This window comes from Nyctereutes procyonoides, unplaced genomic scaffold, assembly GCF_905146905.1.
Source record: "Nyctereutes procyonoides isolate TBG_1078 unplaced genomic scaffold, NYPRO_anot_genome, whole genome shotgun sequence".
NCBI classification, from domain to species: Eukaryota; Metazoa; Chordata; class Mammalia; order Carnivora; family Canidae; genus Nyctereutes; species Nyctereutes procyonoides.
Window position 1 is genome coordinate 40,008,159 of NW_026575024.1, and position 16,882 is coordinate 40,025,040.

A 16,882-nucleotide genomic window follows, 5' to 3' on the forward strand; every position below is an offset into this window, starting at 1 on the left:
CTATGCAGTAGAATATTCCTAGGTCTCCTTTTATTTGTTTATAGCTCCCGTTCTTTGATGTTATTTTTCTTATGTTTGAATCTACTCAAGTCTTCCCTCAGTTGCTTTTCCTTTTAGAGTGCTATGAACTGCAAAACCATGTAACAGCATAGCAAAAAGTCTGTATGGAGTGACTGGAATTCTTAGGAAAGCTTTAGAGTAAAGTAGAACTTCATTTATATCTTTTAGGGGCACAGGAGAAGTTTTACAGTTTTACAATGCTGATTTATTTATATACAGCTTTGTTCAATACACATGATTGGGCATGAAGTAACATAATTATAAATATAAATAATGATAAAAATGTGAGGAATTATGAAAAAGAATCAATTTGAAGAGCTTTTTGGCAGCTACACCAAAAAGGCAGACTTGGTTAAAATTTTTGTTATCACAGAAGATAATACCTAACAGAGGTAGCAGCATTTTCCTTATTCTAAGTCCTAAAAGAAAACTTTCTAGGAAGCTTATTATATATCTTTTTAAAATTCCTATATTTCGGATTGTGTTGTAGCAGATCAAAAGATGTTACTTCTTAGGGTTGCTTTCAATAAAACCACGATCATCATCTGTAAACAATAACTGAACAATTATTATGGTAAAAATACTTTGAATCCAAGAATGAAGTACAGAGATTTGCTCCCTAAAGCCTTAACCATCTTGCTAGAAAACATAGAACTCATATAGCTAGGCAACAGACGTTAGCATATGTTGTCATTACTGAATTCATGTTAATCATAGATACAATATTCTCAGCATAATTCTTCAGTTTCATGGCAAAAATAAATTATTAATATTTCCCTAAATGCTTATAGGACATTAACCTCACCCAAATCAGACAAAATATATCATCTGTCATTTTTGTGGATGTCTGCATCCAGTGACTGTTTAATGCAAATATATAAAAGTCCAGTTCCTTCACCTCAATTTGTGGCAACTATAAAGGGAGTCCCAGTTTCAGAGCACCCCATGGGATCAGTCGTGGCATTGTGGTGACTGCATCGCAACCCGGATTTCTTCTCCATTCAGTCTTGCTCCCTTTACTTTCACCATAGCTGTTAATCTTGAGAACACTCCTTGATAAATTTCCTGTAGTCCACTCTCTGTCCCAGAGTCTACTGTCCTGGAAACCACCATGCTAGAGTATAGGTCACTTTGTGTAAGCCACTAAGACTTCTGTTCAAGGAGAATTACAGTCTAGTTTAAAAGACAGTACACAATGGTACATAGTATAGGTATAGCCTAGAATGAGCTGAGGGCCAAATGAACCATTGAGATTCTGGACGTTTTTCTACCTCAGAAGCCAGGGAGATTGCTGAGAGCCAACGTAGCCAAGTAAGATTTCTCAGAGGAAGCTTCTCCTATGTTTCCTTCTTGCACCCAAAGGACCCATCTCAGAATGTTAATTCAACACTGTTATTTTCCCCACACATGCTTGTTTATAGCCTGTGTATAACAATTTGAGAGATCTTAGTCCTATACTGTTACCTTCCCGAGGTCTCTTTCAAAATCTTAATGATCTGTATGAATATCATTAAGTAGAAACAGCCCACAAAGGCAAACAAGAAGGCACTTGTGTTTATAGCAATAGAACCCTGTTCAGAACGTTGCTGCCTTTCACTCAGGATTGTCATGTATCTCTGACTTCCAGGAAATGGCTGTGCAGTCATGTGACTCAATATTTTCACCCTAAGTACTGGTTGTAAACACCTCTTATTCTATTGTCTCATATTTTGCCATCTCCACTCAGCATAACTTGCTTTGCTCAGAGTTCTGGTTTTTTTCTCTGCTTACACTGATATACAGTGTCAAAGGAAAGCCTTGGAAAATCCTGATGATAGTTGTCTTCAAGTTGGGTTTTCCCAGAAACAGATTGAGTCACAAAGATGTGAGGGTAGGTAGTATATTGATTGACAGGGTGCCTCAAGATAGGAGAGTAGAAAAGTGAGCAAGGGAAGAGCAGGCAACCTGTCAAGGAGTATCACCAAGTAACTGAGCTTAATCCAATTAGAGAACTCTGGAAGCCCATGTAGATATGTACCTTGCTCTTACTCACCCAGTGGCAAAGGAGCTTGGCCACTAATACACCAAGTCCTGTCAGTCATCTCTTAGGAAGAGCTCTGCTTGCATATGAATTCCTCAGCACCTCCCAGATCCCATGTGCTGGAGCAACCCAAGCTTTGGAAGCCAAAGAAACCCCTTTGGCATAATAAATATATGAATAAACTGCAGGTGCTAGCAGTCAGGACTGTGGTCACTGAAATAAATGGTCAGGGCAAGGGAATGTGAAAGTGGATCCTGTAACATCAGCCTCACAGGGTAATGAAAGCACAGATATTGCAGTCATACTGTACAGTCTGTTTCTTCCTCCTCCTACACCTAATTAGTTCCCAATTTTTACTGACATTGCCACCCTGCTAGCTCCAGAGCTTCTCCTTTCTTTGCTATTTTTGCTGTTTTCTAGTTGAGGATGTCTGATTTCTTTTCTACACCTCAAGAGTTCTCACCTCTAAGCTGGCTTAGTTGGAGGTTGGGTACCTTTGCTGGAATGTTTATATTATATTCCTATTGAAGTCCTTCTCCAACACCACCTTCTCCATGATGCTTCACGCATCCCTCTCCTGCAACTCGTGACACTTCATTGTGGCCTCATTTTAGCACTTCTCAATATCTGCATTTTATTAAAGTAATGTTAATAGGCATCTCTCTCACTAGATTGTGAACTCCTGAAGGGCAGGTGTTGCTGTTCAATCACTGTAGCACCCACTGCAGTGCTTCATGTATAATGGGTATTTGATAAATGCTTGTTGAATGAAATTGAATAATTTAAATCCAAAGTAGGCTGAAAAAGGATGCTGTTTCGAGGAAGCCACCTGATTCGGTTACCTGCATAGGGAAAACATACACTCGATTTTTCTAACAGCTTGCATTCAAGCTGTCATTAAAATTAAAGTCCTTTATTATACGCTCTCATTGTTGCTGAAATAATACTCCCCATGCCTTGAAGCAGTAGATGTAACAGCCTCTCTTAGTAATAATTTTGTGACATCAGGCATCAAGCAGTTGGGAAATTGCAACTGCTGGTAATATAACTTTACATATAGTATATCATTACAAATGAGTAAAACAGGGCCTGGAGGCAGGGATGCTCTGTAACATACTACTTTTCTGAGAAGAAAGAAAACTCAATAGAATGATAGTAAATTTCTGTAAAAGCATTTTCTCCTAAAAGAAAAAAAAAAGACAATACCCATTTAGTTACCCTTTAATAATTTCTGTGAACTTCTGTGTGGCAACATGCTAAAAGAAACAATTTTCTTTCCTTTCTCTTACACACACACACACACACACACGCAATTCTGAGAGAGATCATTTTAGGAGTCTGGGCAAACATACTGGCCTAGGAGTTAAGGACCTGGGCTAGACAAATCACTCTGCTTTCCTTAAAATGTCCACTGTCTCCCCACTTTCCTGCTCTCCCACACATTTAGACATTTTGCATACTTCTGAAGCTAAATTTAATTTAGCAGGAGAAAGAGACTTTAAGAAGATATAAACAAAAAGAAAGGCCCACGCTATGTTTAAATGAATTCAAATGGATTATAATTCAAGAAAAGGGAGGAAGGACAGTGCCCAACTGGGACTTGGAGTCAAGGCGAGGATTATGGGCAAGCTCTGCCAACCATCCATCCCCTTCAAACTATCTCTTCACATGCCCCTACTAAGCCTCTCCCAAACAATGATGCTCAAATACAGAGTATACCAGTAGGCTATAGTAGCCCCAGAAGCCCCAAACTCTGTGGCTTAAACTACATGTAGCTTTGGTTGTTGTTGTTGTTGTTTAATGTTTTATTTAAAAAAAAAAATCAGGCCAAAAAAAGCTGAGACCAAAGTTAATATGGGAGATCCACAATCATTAGGAACTTAGGTTCCTTTTATCATCTTTCTCTGTTAATGTCCATTTTCCATCTTCAGTATTGTCTTGTGGTCCTAGATGCCTTGCTGGAGTTCCATCAATCACTTCTCTCTTCCAGGCAGGAAGAGGGAGCAAGGAAAAGAGAGTGAAGATAAAAAATAATGTTCTCTGAGTTCATCAGCATCCTTTGAAGAGCTTTCCTGGAAACTCCACTCAAGTACTTTCTCTTACATCTTATTGGCTACCTTGGTCTGAAAGGTAGAATAGGAAATGGATTTTAGTATCTATGCTCCTCGCTCAGTCTGTTCACTTATTTGTTTTTTGTTTGCTTTTTTAAAATTATTTTAAAATTATTATTTCTTAAGAAAGGAGAGTGGTTATTAGGTAGGCAGAACACACAGACATACACAGTATTGCTTCTGTTTAGATGCTTGTGTAGGTAGGACTACAGAAGCATACTGACAGTATGCTTCACATGCATAAAGTTGGAATCCCCAGTTCTTTTGTCAATACTGTTTTGTTTACTCAGTCAGAGAAAGGAGACAGACAGACAGACCTAAAGAAGAAGCTTGAAATTGTCTGAAGTACAGAAATCTCTTTTTGAGATACCTTACACATTTCAGCATCTAGAATGCTAAACATTGGATGTTATAATCTTGAGATTATATGTATTATATGGTGCTAGACTCTAAGGCAGGACAGCTCAAGCCCTTTATTAACGTGATTTCAGTCCTTGCCTCTTAATAGCCTTGACAATTCCTTCCTTTGGGGAGAGGTTGCTCTGGAAGGAAGCAAGTATTATTATTCTTTTTACTTCCCAAAGCTGTGTCTCTTTGTTCATTCTTAGCTTTCAAAAGAAGTTGAGTTGAATCCATGTTTAAACTCTTATAGTTTCATTATTATTAGAAGAAAAAAGAGATCTGAGTGGACTTTAATGGAAATGGAGACCAGGAAACCCAAGTTGAACTTTGTACTTTTAAAGACAAAAACTAGAGTAGATCCTGAGGTTGCAGGAGGCTCAATGCACCAACATCCATAGCATTTGTTAGAGAGGCCTATCTGTAGCTTCTTGTTGATATGATCACCCGCTTCTTTAGAATTTCAAATTTGGAATTTCCCATTTCACTTTTCAGTAAAAATGATAAAGTTGGATTATGGGCTCTCAGGCTCTAATTCTGCTCTCTTTGTGCTCTCAAATCCCACAATGGGCCTTAATAAACAGAAAATGGAGAAAAGGAATAGCTAAAATAGGAAAAGTAGTGTATTTGCAAGACCCTCAGAACATCCATCATTGAGTTCACTTGATTATAGGCAATTTCTAAGGAAGTAGAGGTTGCAACTTTAAGTCATACAAGGATCATTTAGCTCTAATATCTTCCCCAGCTACACACATAGTGGTAATCATAACTACTGGATATTTATTGATCTTCATATTTGATATGCCATATCCAATATGATCTAAATGGGATAGACTATTTCATTCTATATTGAATGTCTATTAAAGGGATGGTTAGTTATTAAGTTATAATAATTAATTTGAAACACCTTCATGAAGGGATCCCTGGGTGGCGCAGCGGTTTAGCGCCTGCCTTTGGCCCAGGGCGTGATCCTGGAGACCCCGGATCGAATCCCACGTCAGGCTCCCGGTGCATGGAGCCTGCTTCTCCCTCTGCCTCTCTCTCTCTCTTTCTCTCTCTGTGTGACTATCATAAATAAATAAAAATTAAAAAAAAACTTTAAAAAAGAAACACCTTCATGAATGTTCTCTCAATTACATTTTAAATGATCATTTTTGAAAGCCTTTCTAAAAGGAAATCATTGAATATGTTGTAAAGAGTGAAAATAAAAGTACATGTTTGTGGTAAATTCTGACTTACCCTCAAGGTAATAAAAAAAGAATACCTGTCATTGTTAAGGAACATATAGCCTTTTTTCCCTTCCTGGGAAAAGTTCAAAGTTGACAGTGAGTTCACTTGAAGAGATGTAATATGAAGTCAAAGCAAAGGTGGGTTGACAGGACAAGCAGGATAAGGTTTACCAAGGAGCCTTGGCCCCTATCTTCTGTTCCATGATCTCACCTGAAACAAAATCCTTGTTCTGCTTATCTTCCTAAGTATCCAGGAGATTTAAGTAGTAACTGATGCTGTCTGCAAAGTGTGTACTGTAGACATAACACTACACCCCATTTTTTGCATGCCAGGGAGGAGACTGCATTGCCCTGTTCAGACAATCTCAAGGGGAACCCCTATTCTTTTCTAGAGCATGGTTTATGGAAGGACAAAATTATTACTCTTTATTGTGTTTGAGAGGATTTAGGGGCTGATCTGTCTCAGATAATACTTTTCTCTAAATATTTTCTAAAGAAATGCTGCAGAGTCATTTGTGAACCACATAAATGCAGTTGATAGGGAGCAGCAGAACAAGTTTATGAGATCTCTTTACTATAACTTGGCTTTTCTACTCTATAAAATATCTACCTAGAAGGGCTTTTTATTGTTTGGTCTAGCCCATTCTCTGACAGTGAAATCCAAGATTCAAAAAAATATATTATCTAAATATTGAAATAGTATGCAATCTGTAAGAAATAAGGCAAATTTGTACCAATGTGGAAAATATTCTAGGATATATTAAACACCAAGGAATGGGGTAGATTGAATGGCATTTATAATATTATCCCTCCCTTTAAAAGATGGCTAGGTAGAAGGATGGATGGGTGGATGGATGAGTGGATGGATGGATAAGCAGACACATTAGGGTAACTGGCTGCAACACATGAGGATAAGTACTTAAAATTATTTTTAATAGTTGTTTTCTTCCTAAACAAGGACCGTTAGGAAAGAGAAGAGTCTGATTATCTACTTTTATACTGTTTGATTAAAAATGTATTAATAGTGTTTCTCTGAGCAATGAGATAGTGGGGCATTCTCATTTTCTTCTCATATTTTCTATATTAAAAATCAAATTAGTGAAAATTTTTTAATGTATCCCTGCTGTATTTCATTTTTTTAATACGTTGCTTGCTTGGTTTATTTATTTATTTATTTAGGAGAGAGAAGGAGAGGACACAAGCAGGGGGAGCAGCAGAGAGGGGGGAAATGTAGGCCCCCTGCAGAGGGAGGGCTTGATCCCAGGACCCCAGGACCATGACCTGAGCTGTAGTCAAACTCTTAACTGACTAAGCCACCTAGGTGCCCCTATATTTATTTTTAAAAGTTAATGATGCTGCTGTTTTAAAATCTGTACAAACTGTTTTAATTCATGTATTAGAAATTGAGGCTTGTATCAAAAACTATATGGCATTAAGGTCTCTTATGTAATTACTCAGAAAAATAGGGAATGAAAAAGTTAAGTGCAATTGAATTTTGCCACATGTATATGATATGCCCAAGTTGTAATAAAAGCCGACTTTACACTGATTAAATATAGGTGTTCTGAGGGCTAAAGGATAAAGAAATCTATTATTTTACATCCTTTCCTTAAATCCAGGACACCCCCCCCCCCCCCGCCAAAAACAAAAAAAAACAAAAACAAAAAAGCAAAAAAACATGACCTCTGAAAGAATATCACTTTATCTTGCAGATTAATCATGCATTGCAAATTCTGATGCAAACTTAGAAACCATCCAACCTAATTTCCATTAGAAATATAGCTGTATTTGCCTTTCTGACATTGCATAAATATGATGACATATAAAAATTAGGGTACTCAAATTGGAAAAGAAAAAAAGGTGACTTTGAAATTAAAAAACATTTAAAAATGAAACAGACTGCATTTTTTATTAGAAGAAAATAGAATATTTAAAGGATCACTAAAAATAAATAAATAAATAAATAAATAAATAAATAAATAATAAATAAATAATAAATAAAGGATCACTAAAGACGTTAAATGTGCCTTTATCCACTTTCACATATATTTAAACAAACCTAAGTAGCATATCAAATATGTTAATTTAAAAAGTCAGTATTTTCTCCTTATTTTCAATAGGCAACTATTTTTCTCTTTAAGTACATATTTTACATGTACATTATTTTGTTTAGAAATAAAAACTGCATGTAAAAATATTTTACTGATTCTCAAGACTGCAAATATGCCATAGCTATCAATGAGCTCAATAAATATCCGGTGATAATTGGGTTCATAAAATGCAAACTTTTCTCCACCGTTGTCAGATTTTATTGCTTTGGGTCAAAGGCCATTACAAAGCCCAGGGCAGAGTACAGGTAGTGTGCTTTCTGAGTAGATATAAGTTGGAAGGAGTTGCTGAGAAGGATCATATGTAACATTTTATAGGTACTCTTATAAAAGAGATTATAACCAAGCTGACCTTATGAACTGCAACTGAAGTTGTTCTGTTTGAGAAAGTAACACCATTTCATGCACTAGGACTAGTCAAGTGACCTTCACCAAGGCAGAGACACTTTGCATTGTAGCACTTAAGGGATTAATTAAATTTTTGTGAGTAGTATAGGCCAGACATAATTGTAATAGTGTTATATGTGTTTATATATATTGCCAGTTATTCATCACTTTACCTTGCTCACATAATTAAAAGCAGACCCTGAAGACCCAAATTTAAAGGAGCCACAATTAACTAATTACTCCTCAGAGTTTTGCAGAGATCAGTTCTGTTTTCAGAATGAATTTGTAGGTGAGGTTTAGATACAGATACTAAAAATAATGCTTCACCACCCCCACTCCCTGTCCCTCCACACTGGTTAAGAGTTGCCTCCAGGAGTGTTAAGTCTCCTCTGTGTATGTTTTCATTTGACTTCCAGGTTGCACTTCTGTTCGAGCTCTGGGAGTGCCATAGAAAGGTGGAGAAGAGAGACCAAAGTGGGGTGGGAAATTGTTAGCAACCAGGAAGTGTTCTCAGCTGCAGATTTACTCAGCTGATCCAAGGGGCTATGAGGCAGGAAATCAACCATATCTATATAGAGAGTGTTTTCCCTTTTAGAAAAAAATATATAAAGTTTCAGGTACAGTTTATAATGCATTTTTTCTTTTGCCCAGAGTATGCTAAAACCTAATTAGTTATAGATTGCACAAATAAGTCAATTTAATAAATGAAAGAAGGCATTTCTCTTTAAATACAGTACATTGGATTATGCATGCAAATATTTGGGCTTAAATTATGGGCCTGTGTATGTCTGCAAGACAAAGAAATACATGACATCTGTGCTTCAACAATCCCTATGCCTGTAGAGGGCTTCATGATTTGAGAAGTGCTTTCATGAGCACACATCATCTTTGGATCCTTATAAAAGATGTGAAGTTGGGCAGCCCGGGTGGCTCAGCGGTTTAGTGCTGCCTTCAGCCCAGGTCGTGATCCTGGAGACCCGGGATGGAGTCCCACGTCGGGCTCCCTGCATGGAGCCTGCTTCTCCCTCTGCCTGTGTCTCTGCCTCTCTCTTAATCCTCTCTGTGTGTTCTCATGAATAAATAAATAAAATCTTTAAAAAAAATGTGAAGTTTACAAAGGAGTCATTATTTCAATTTTCTAGTTAAACAAATCTAAGACCCAGAATTGAATAGGGGGCTAAAAACACAAATATTGATAACAGGAGAACTGGTTGTTTCCCCCAGTTTTGGTATAGTCTTGTCTGGATATATAATCTCTCTGTGTGCGTTGGTTTCTTTATGTGGAACATGAAAAAAATGAACAAAATGACTGTAGATCTTTGAATATTCTGAAATGATGAGCTGGAATATAAATCAAAGACTTTTGAAACTCACCAGCTATTTCCACCATCCCTCATATTCCACCAAACCCTCTTTAGCACTCATAAGTTCAGTATACTATATATTACATATTATATATTATATATGTATATATATTAATGACTATACACTGAAGTTGGTATATTATTATCAAAGTGCTTCCAAAAGCATATAATGTATAAATATGAATGAATGTGTACTTTATATATATATATATGCATTTATATTTATTTTTCAATTGGTAAATATTTCAAATTTGAATATATTCTAATATTGAAATCTTAATGGTAATCAAGTTACGGTACTCTGTTGATATCACTAAAATTTTTGCAAAATCTTTTGATATTTCCAAGGAAAAAACCCTTATCCTCTCCAACATTAAGAATATTTCTTTATGCTACATTTAAATAATGTTTAGAATTAATATTTCTATTTTATAACTCTTGAGGGTATTTTTTCCCCATGGTAGATGGATCATAAAGCTTGTATCATAGCATATATCATATACTTCAGGATTTAATTTAGGGAATTTTTTATTATAGAATGGCAGTCACTGTTTCCTTCTGCATATAATCCATGCAGAACCATTTTGTATCAATTGTGGATATAAGACTATTGAATTAGCACAGAATTGTTCTGTATTAATTGTGGTTACACCCACATACTTTAATTCAAAACATATTATATATCTCCTGCATATATTTATTTTTCCTACTTGATCATAATAAATGTACTCCTACACTCCAGTGCCAGTGTCAGGTTATTTCTGTTCTTAAGATTTTAATTGTGCTCATTATTTTGGGCTGAATACTGGTTAGGAATAATCTTCAAATCTTTATCTGGATATGAGTGATCACTAGGTAATGTGCCAAAATCCTCTCATTCAGAAATGAAGCTTTTCTATTAAAAGAATCAGACACATAAAGTAGATTTTCTGAACAAATATCACAGTTCTGTGGAGTTATTAGGGCAAAGCACCTGCACCTACGTACCACTTTGATTACCCAACATGCACTGAGAACCTGGGTTGTCACCTTGAACACTGGTATTCCCATCTTCTAGTTAGATTAACATCTTAGATTTATTACTATATTGGAAATTCCATTTACTAAATTGATTCAGTTTTTTTTTCCTATTCATTGTTGTCCTACTCAATCAATAGGCCCCTTATTTATTAGGAAGGTGTGATCACTAAATTGTAGCCACAAAGCCATGTTACCTTTGAAACAGAAATGTTATCAGATTTATTTATGAATACTAGTATCATAAAGATACCAGATCAAAGTTAGTTTAATTATGAAAAAAATGTTCAGTCGTCTACTCAACAAACATTTACTGAGCATTTATTTTGTACAGGATTCTATCTTATTTGTGGCAAAGAATATAATGGTAAATGAGTGAGAGCAGTCTGGTCTCATGGAGAACGAGGGTACTCTAATTCTAGAGACATTAGTGGAAATTTTTGCTTAGTCATTTATTACCTGTGACCTTGGGCTTTATCTGATTTTTACGTGTGTGTATGTTTAAAATGGGAAATGGATGCCTGGGTGGCTAAGCGGTTGAGCATCTGCCTTCAGCTCAGGGCATGATTCCCAGGATCGAGTCTCACATCAGACTCCCTGCATGGAGCCTGCTTCTCCCTCTGCCTATGTCTCTGCCTGCCTCTCTCTGTGTGTCTCTCATGAATGAATAAATAAAATCTTTAAAAAGAATAAAATAAAATAAAATAAAATAAAATAAAATGGGAATAATACCTACTCCATTAGGTTATAGTATAGATTGAAAATTAAACATTTTATGTAACTCGTATAATACTCAGTGAAAGTGTAATGGCAGAGTAAGTAATAGTTCTCAGCATTGTGGTATTATAAGACCCAGCCTTGGTCCTCAAAAAAGTTTACATTTTGTTGATAAAACTTAGGAGATGCCTAATATGTATGTGTGTGTATGTGTATATATATATATATATATATATATATATATATATGTACACACAGTATATTCATAAAATATACTGATACTGCAAATTAAAGGAACAGCTGGTTGTGGTGTGGGGGTGAGCCAGCATTATGTTGTGACTGATGTATATTAGTTACTTGTACTTTTTTTGGATCTTTGCAAGGGGAAAACTACAAGTAATGAGTTTTATATAATTAATTTAAGTTTGTTACAAGTTTTCATGTTCAGGATAAACAATTTTTCAACCTTGGATGAAAGTACTTGCAACAGTTTAAGGTGACTGTATTTTACCTTAAGACAACTGTTGCAATGCCGTCTTTTTTCTTTTTTTTTTTTTTTTTGGTGTGTGTGAAAACACTTTAAAATTAAAAGATGTACATTTAAAATTTGTTGTATATCTAATCTGTCCGAGGTTCAGTAAATAAACAATAATTTTTAAAAACAAAAAAAAATATACTGATACTGCAATTAATTCTCTATAGTATATTTTCTGGTTCATCCTCTTTTTAGTTCACCACAGGCCACCCATCTTGTCTTGTTTTGAGTAATCTGGGGTCTAGTCAGGAAGGAGCATCTCTAGTGGTTATTTAATGGAGAGAATTTAATATAGGGCATTGATGGTACAGCTGTTGGAGGGCTACCAAGGCAAAAAGAGAATCATGAGCTAACAGCAATCCTATGAATGGGGGAACATATGACAGAGGTTAGGTTTCTCAAAAAAGTACCCCCATAAAACTTCAGCCTCACTTGGTAACTGAGGAGAGGTGTTCTCTGCCTGGTGCTGATACCTCACAAGTTGGAGGAGGGTTTCTGTAGTGCTGTCTTCCTCAAGCTGGGATCTCTGAGAGGGTACAACAAAACTTATCCTGGGAATACCAGAAATCAGAAAATAGAGGCTGAGACCAACTGCTGCTGTTGCTGGGGTGAAGAGTTATGGCAGGGGCTTCACTGATGGTTGTGATGAGTGAAAATGGAAGGAGCTTGTCTTTTCATCCCTTCCCCTCCTGCCAGTTTCCTTCTACTGCCCTGTTGGTACAACGTAACAGGAAGCCAGCTGATAGGATATGGAGCTTCACAGTCCCAGAGCTGGGGAATGGAAGGATGGCATTGGTGCTTAGAGACAGAGCTTACTGACTGGCACAGGTTTGCATTAGCAGAATGGCAGCATTCCCTGATTTGTGATGAAATCTACTCCCAAAGGACTTGAGAGCTCACTGGTTCCTTTGGTTTAATTTAATATGCTATGTTCACTTTTGAAGAGACTCAACGTTAATGTTAAAAGTAGATATTTGTGGTTATATACTCAAATGTGGAGATTTAAAATTCCTTTGACTATTAAAAAGAAACCCTTTTAGAAGAACAAATAACACGACTTTTCCTACTTAGTATATCACCATTCCAAAACACCTTGTGTTATTCCTTTTAGATTCCTAAAAGGCAAATATTGATATAATTCTGTTGGTATCAACAAAAGATACTTAAGTGTGGGAAATACTTATTCATTTACTCAAATGGAAATAAATATGACCTTGTCAAATCTCTGCAGTTTGGTAGAAAGATGACCATTACCATTAAGAAATTTTATATGAAATTAAACATTTATTATATGCTAAAATATATCTAAGAAATCTAGAGTAAGAGAGCCTGACATGGGATTCTATCCCAAGACCCTGAGATCATGACCTGAACCAAACACAGACACTTAACTGACTGAGCCACTGAGGTGCCCTCCAATTTATGGTTTTAAGGGTCACTTGGTGACTGTGGAGAATATATCCTAGGAGTGAGAGTAGGTACAAAGAAAGGAGTAGGAGAAGAAAGCTAGAATCTAGACGAGAGCTAATGGTGGTGATGATGATGATGGTGACAATGATGATGTTGATAATTCAGGAAAGGTCATGAAGAGGACCCTTGAGGGCTAGCTGGTAAATAAATAAGGTATGATGGTTGGTAGGTGGAGGCGAGTGGAGGGAGGAAATAACACTTCCTATGGATTGAATTAAGCAACTAGATGGATGTTGATGTCATTATGGGTTTGGTGAAAACAGAGAAATGAACACTTGTAAGAGTAGAAGAAAAGTAAATCCCATTTTAGACCCATATGATGTTTGAGGCACCAAAAGATATTAAAAGGTAGATATCAAACAGGCAGTTGAATATCTAGTTTGGAAATTACAGCAGTAGTCAAGGCCAGTGTTAAAAATTGGTAGCTTATTTTTTTCTGTGTTTATATTTTTGAACTCAAGATGTGGAATATAAAGCCACGTGCCTGGATATGGTCATGTTGGAAATAATGTGCATAGTAAAGAAAACATGTAGCATTTTGAAAATGGGATAGTAAGATGATCAAATGAAGGCAGTTTGGGAGTTAGTAAGAAAAGTAGTGGAGCTTTGTGAAATTCAAGAGAGAAGAATATTACATGAAAGAAGGAGCCAAGTATAACCTGCAGAAACCAAGTGTTGGGAAGTCCAAGTAGAAGAAAAGAGTGAAGGGTCCATTGTATTTGGCCACACGGAGGTTTTCATTGACCTTGACATGTACAGTTTCATAGTATATGAAGTTTTATGACCCTGTATATATTTAGGTTTTTATGAGCCTCAGGTGGTTGATAGGAAGGAATAATAATCATCACAATTTTTGTCAAGTCTGAGGAAGAACTTGTCTGCTGACTTCTCACATTTTTGGTTAGGAGATAATATTTCTTCTGAAAGGTTTTCTGCCCCCTCTGTGATTGGATTCTATGACTGGAAATTGATCCAGTGTGGTAAAAAGAATGCTATCCTCCTGTTTAACCTCAAAGGCTTTTTTCTGTAGGACACTTGCTGAAAATGATGACCAAGAATTGTGTTCATGCAGCCAGTGTGGGAGAACTAGTAGTAACCAATGAAGGGAAAATAAGAGCTGTTTCATCTGAATAACTAGATTATTTTAAGAATGTTACAGTAATATTTTTATGTGACCAGTTTCATCTTCATTGTCAGTATAAATTACTTGAACAAAAACTGAAATAAAGTTTTACTTATTTGAGGATACTATATAGCAGAAAACCTAATCTCTGCAGATGATATTAAGTTATTTACTTATTGAAAGGCAAGCTGAATTTGTCTTCTGTTAATTTCGATGAATATAGCATTTGTCTTTTCTTAACTGCATTCTTTTCTTTTTTTTTTTTTAATTCTGGAAGGCAAAAAGCATTGCCATCCTATAGCATACTGGGAATGCTGGGTCAGAGGTATAGAAATGCAGCATTCATATTCTCACATGCATAGTTTTGCTTTACCACAGGGGGCCCTGATATACGCCTTTACCTTTAATATATACTTTTGTGTAAAAGCTTTATTGTATTTATGAACTTTACTTTAAATCCAGTTTTAATTTTTTGAAGGGACATCCTATCATTGCCTTATTCCAACAAACCCCAGGCTGATGCCTTATAAATTTGTGGCAAGTTCTGTGTAGGCCACACTTTTCTTGAAATCTTCTCTTAGATATCTTGGGTGCCAAATGTCTGAAGTAAACTTATGATCTTTCTACATAAATCTCTAATTCCATTGTTCTTTATTACAGTGTGTGGTATTACTGAATATGTCAAGACACAATCTCCAGCCCTCTGTCTTCCTTACAACCATTGGCAATTCATCTGCATGATCTGTCCATTTTACCTCCTAAATATATTTTTTTAAAAGATTTTATTTATTTATTCATGAGAGACACAGAGAGAGAGGCAGAGACACAGGTAGAGGGAGAGGGACTACCACAGGGAGCCTGATGTGGGACTTGATTCCAGGACCCTGGGATCACAACCTGAGCCAAAAGGTAGACACTTAACCACGGAGCTACCCAGGCACCCCACCTCCTAAATATATTAATTTTGTATCTACTTTTCTCTATTTTCACTGTCCTGTCACCCAGCCAGACTACCATCACTGCTCACCTAGACTATTGCAATTTGCTTCTAAATGGTCTCTGTACATTTACTTCAACCCATTCTCCAGACCAGAGGCAGAATGCTGTTTTAAAAACCCAAATCTAACATGTCACACTTCTGCTTAAAACCTTTCAATGACCTTCTAGTTGTCTTTGGGATAGTGGTTAATACTCCTTAATCCATTCTGCTAAGCTTGCAAGATCTGACCTGGAAATTATTTCATGTCTTACCCTCCTAACACTTTGCCCTCCCCCAACTCTTGATGTGTGCCTTCATTTCTTTCTGTGTGCCTGATGTGTCCCCTGCTAAGGCTCTTCCTGCCATCTACCCCTCCATTCTCACCCATTTAATGCTTACTTGAGCTTATGACTTCCACTTAAATATTACTTCTTTATGGAGCCTTCCCCAAATCCAAATCCCAGATTTAGTCCTATCCCCTTGTAGCACTGGCTACCCTTCCTTCATAGCACTTCTCATGGTTATAGATGTTTATCTATTGTGTGTTAACTGCTATGAAGGGTACTTGATTAATATGATAACCATGAAGACCTGGATCATACCTTATTTTGTTCATCTTATATCTATAGTACTTAGTGCTAGTAGTATAAGAACACTCAGTAAGCATTTGTTGAGAAATGAACGAATGAATAGTCTTGAAAGGAATAAGATATAAGACTGACTTGGTGCATTTAATTATCAGAATTGGAAAAACAACCCAAAGTTTATATCCTATTGAGTTAATAGGACCTTCTTTGTATGTAAATGTCAATTATTTTTTAAGATTAAAGTTTTTTTTAAAGGTTTTATTTATTTATTCATGAGAGACACAGAGAGGCAGTGACACAGGCAGAGGGAGAAGCAGGCTCCATGCAGGGAGCCTGATATGGGACTTGATCTAGGGACTCCAGGATCACTCCCTGGACCAAACACAGGCACTAAACTGCTGAGCTACCCAGGGATCCCCTTAAGATTAAAGTTGACTGGCTATTAATTTACTATGTCTAGATTGATGTGTAATTAAGAATGCCAGAATATGGGACACCACAGAAAAGTAATTATTTTCAGATATGTTCTATAGCACTTCTTACTGTTACTGTTCACAGTTGTAACAACCAGCATCATTAGCTTGCAAAACCCACTTTTAAGCCTTACTTCATTACTTTAAATGAATTTAGCATTAAATGTAACTAGAAACAATGATTCAGGTATAGATTTGGAGTAAACTTTAATATACTGAACATAGGTTTAATATTTTCCCCTATGTTCTTCAGTTTTCCAGTTTTTTTATTTTTTTTTATTTATTTATGATAGTCACACACAC

At 36.3% G+C, this 16,882-nt stretch overlaps 1 protein-coding gene across 1 annotated transcript in view; it reads left to right on the forward strand.

Moving 5' to 3' along the window:
• Positions 1-16,882, forward strand: part of MACROD2 (mono-ADP ribosylhydrolase 2) — a 1,896,077-nt gene that overhangs the window by 732,992 nt on the left and 1,146,203 nt on the right. The window lies entirely within an intron of this gene.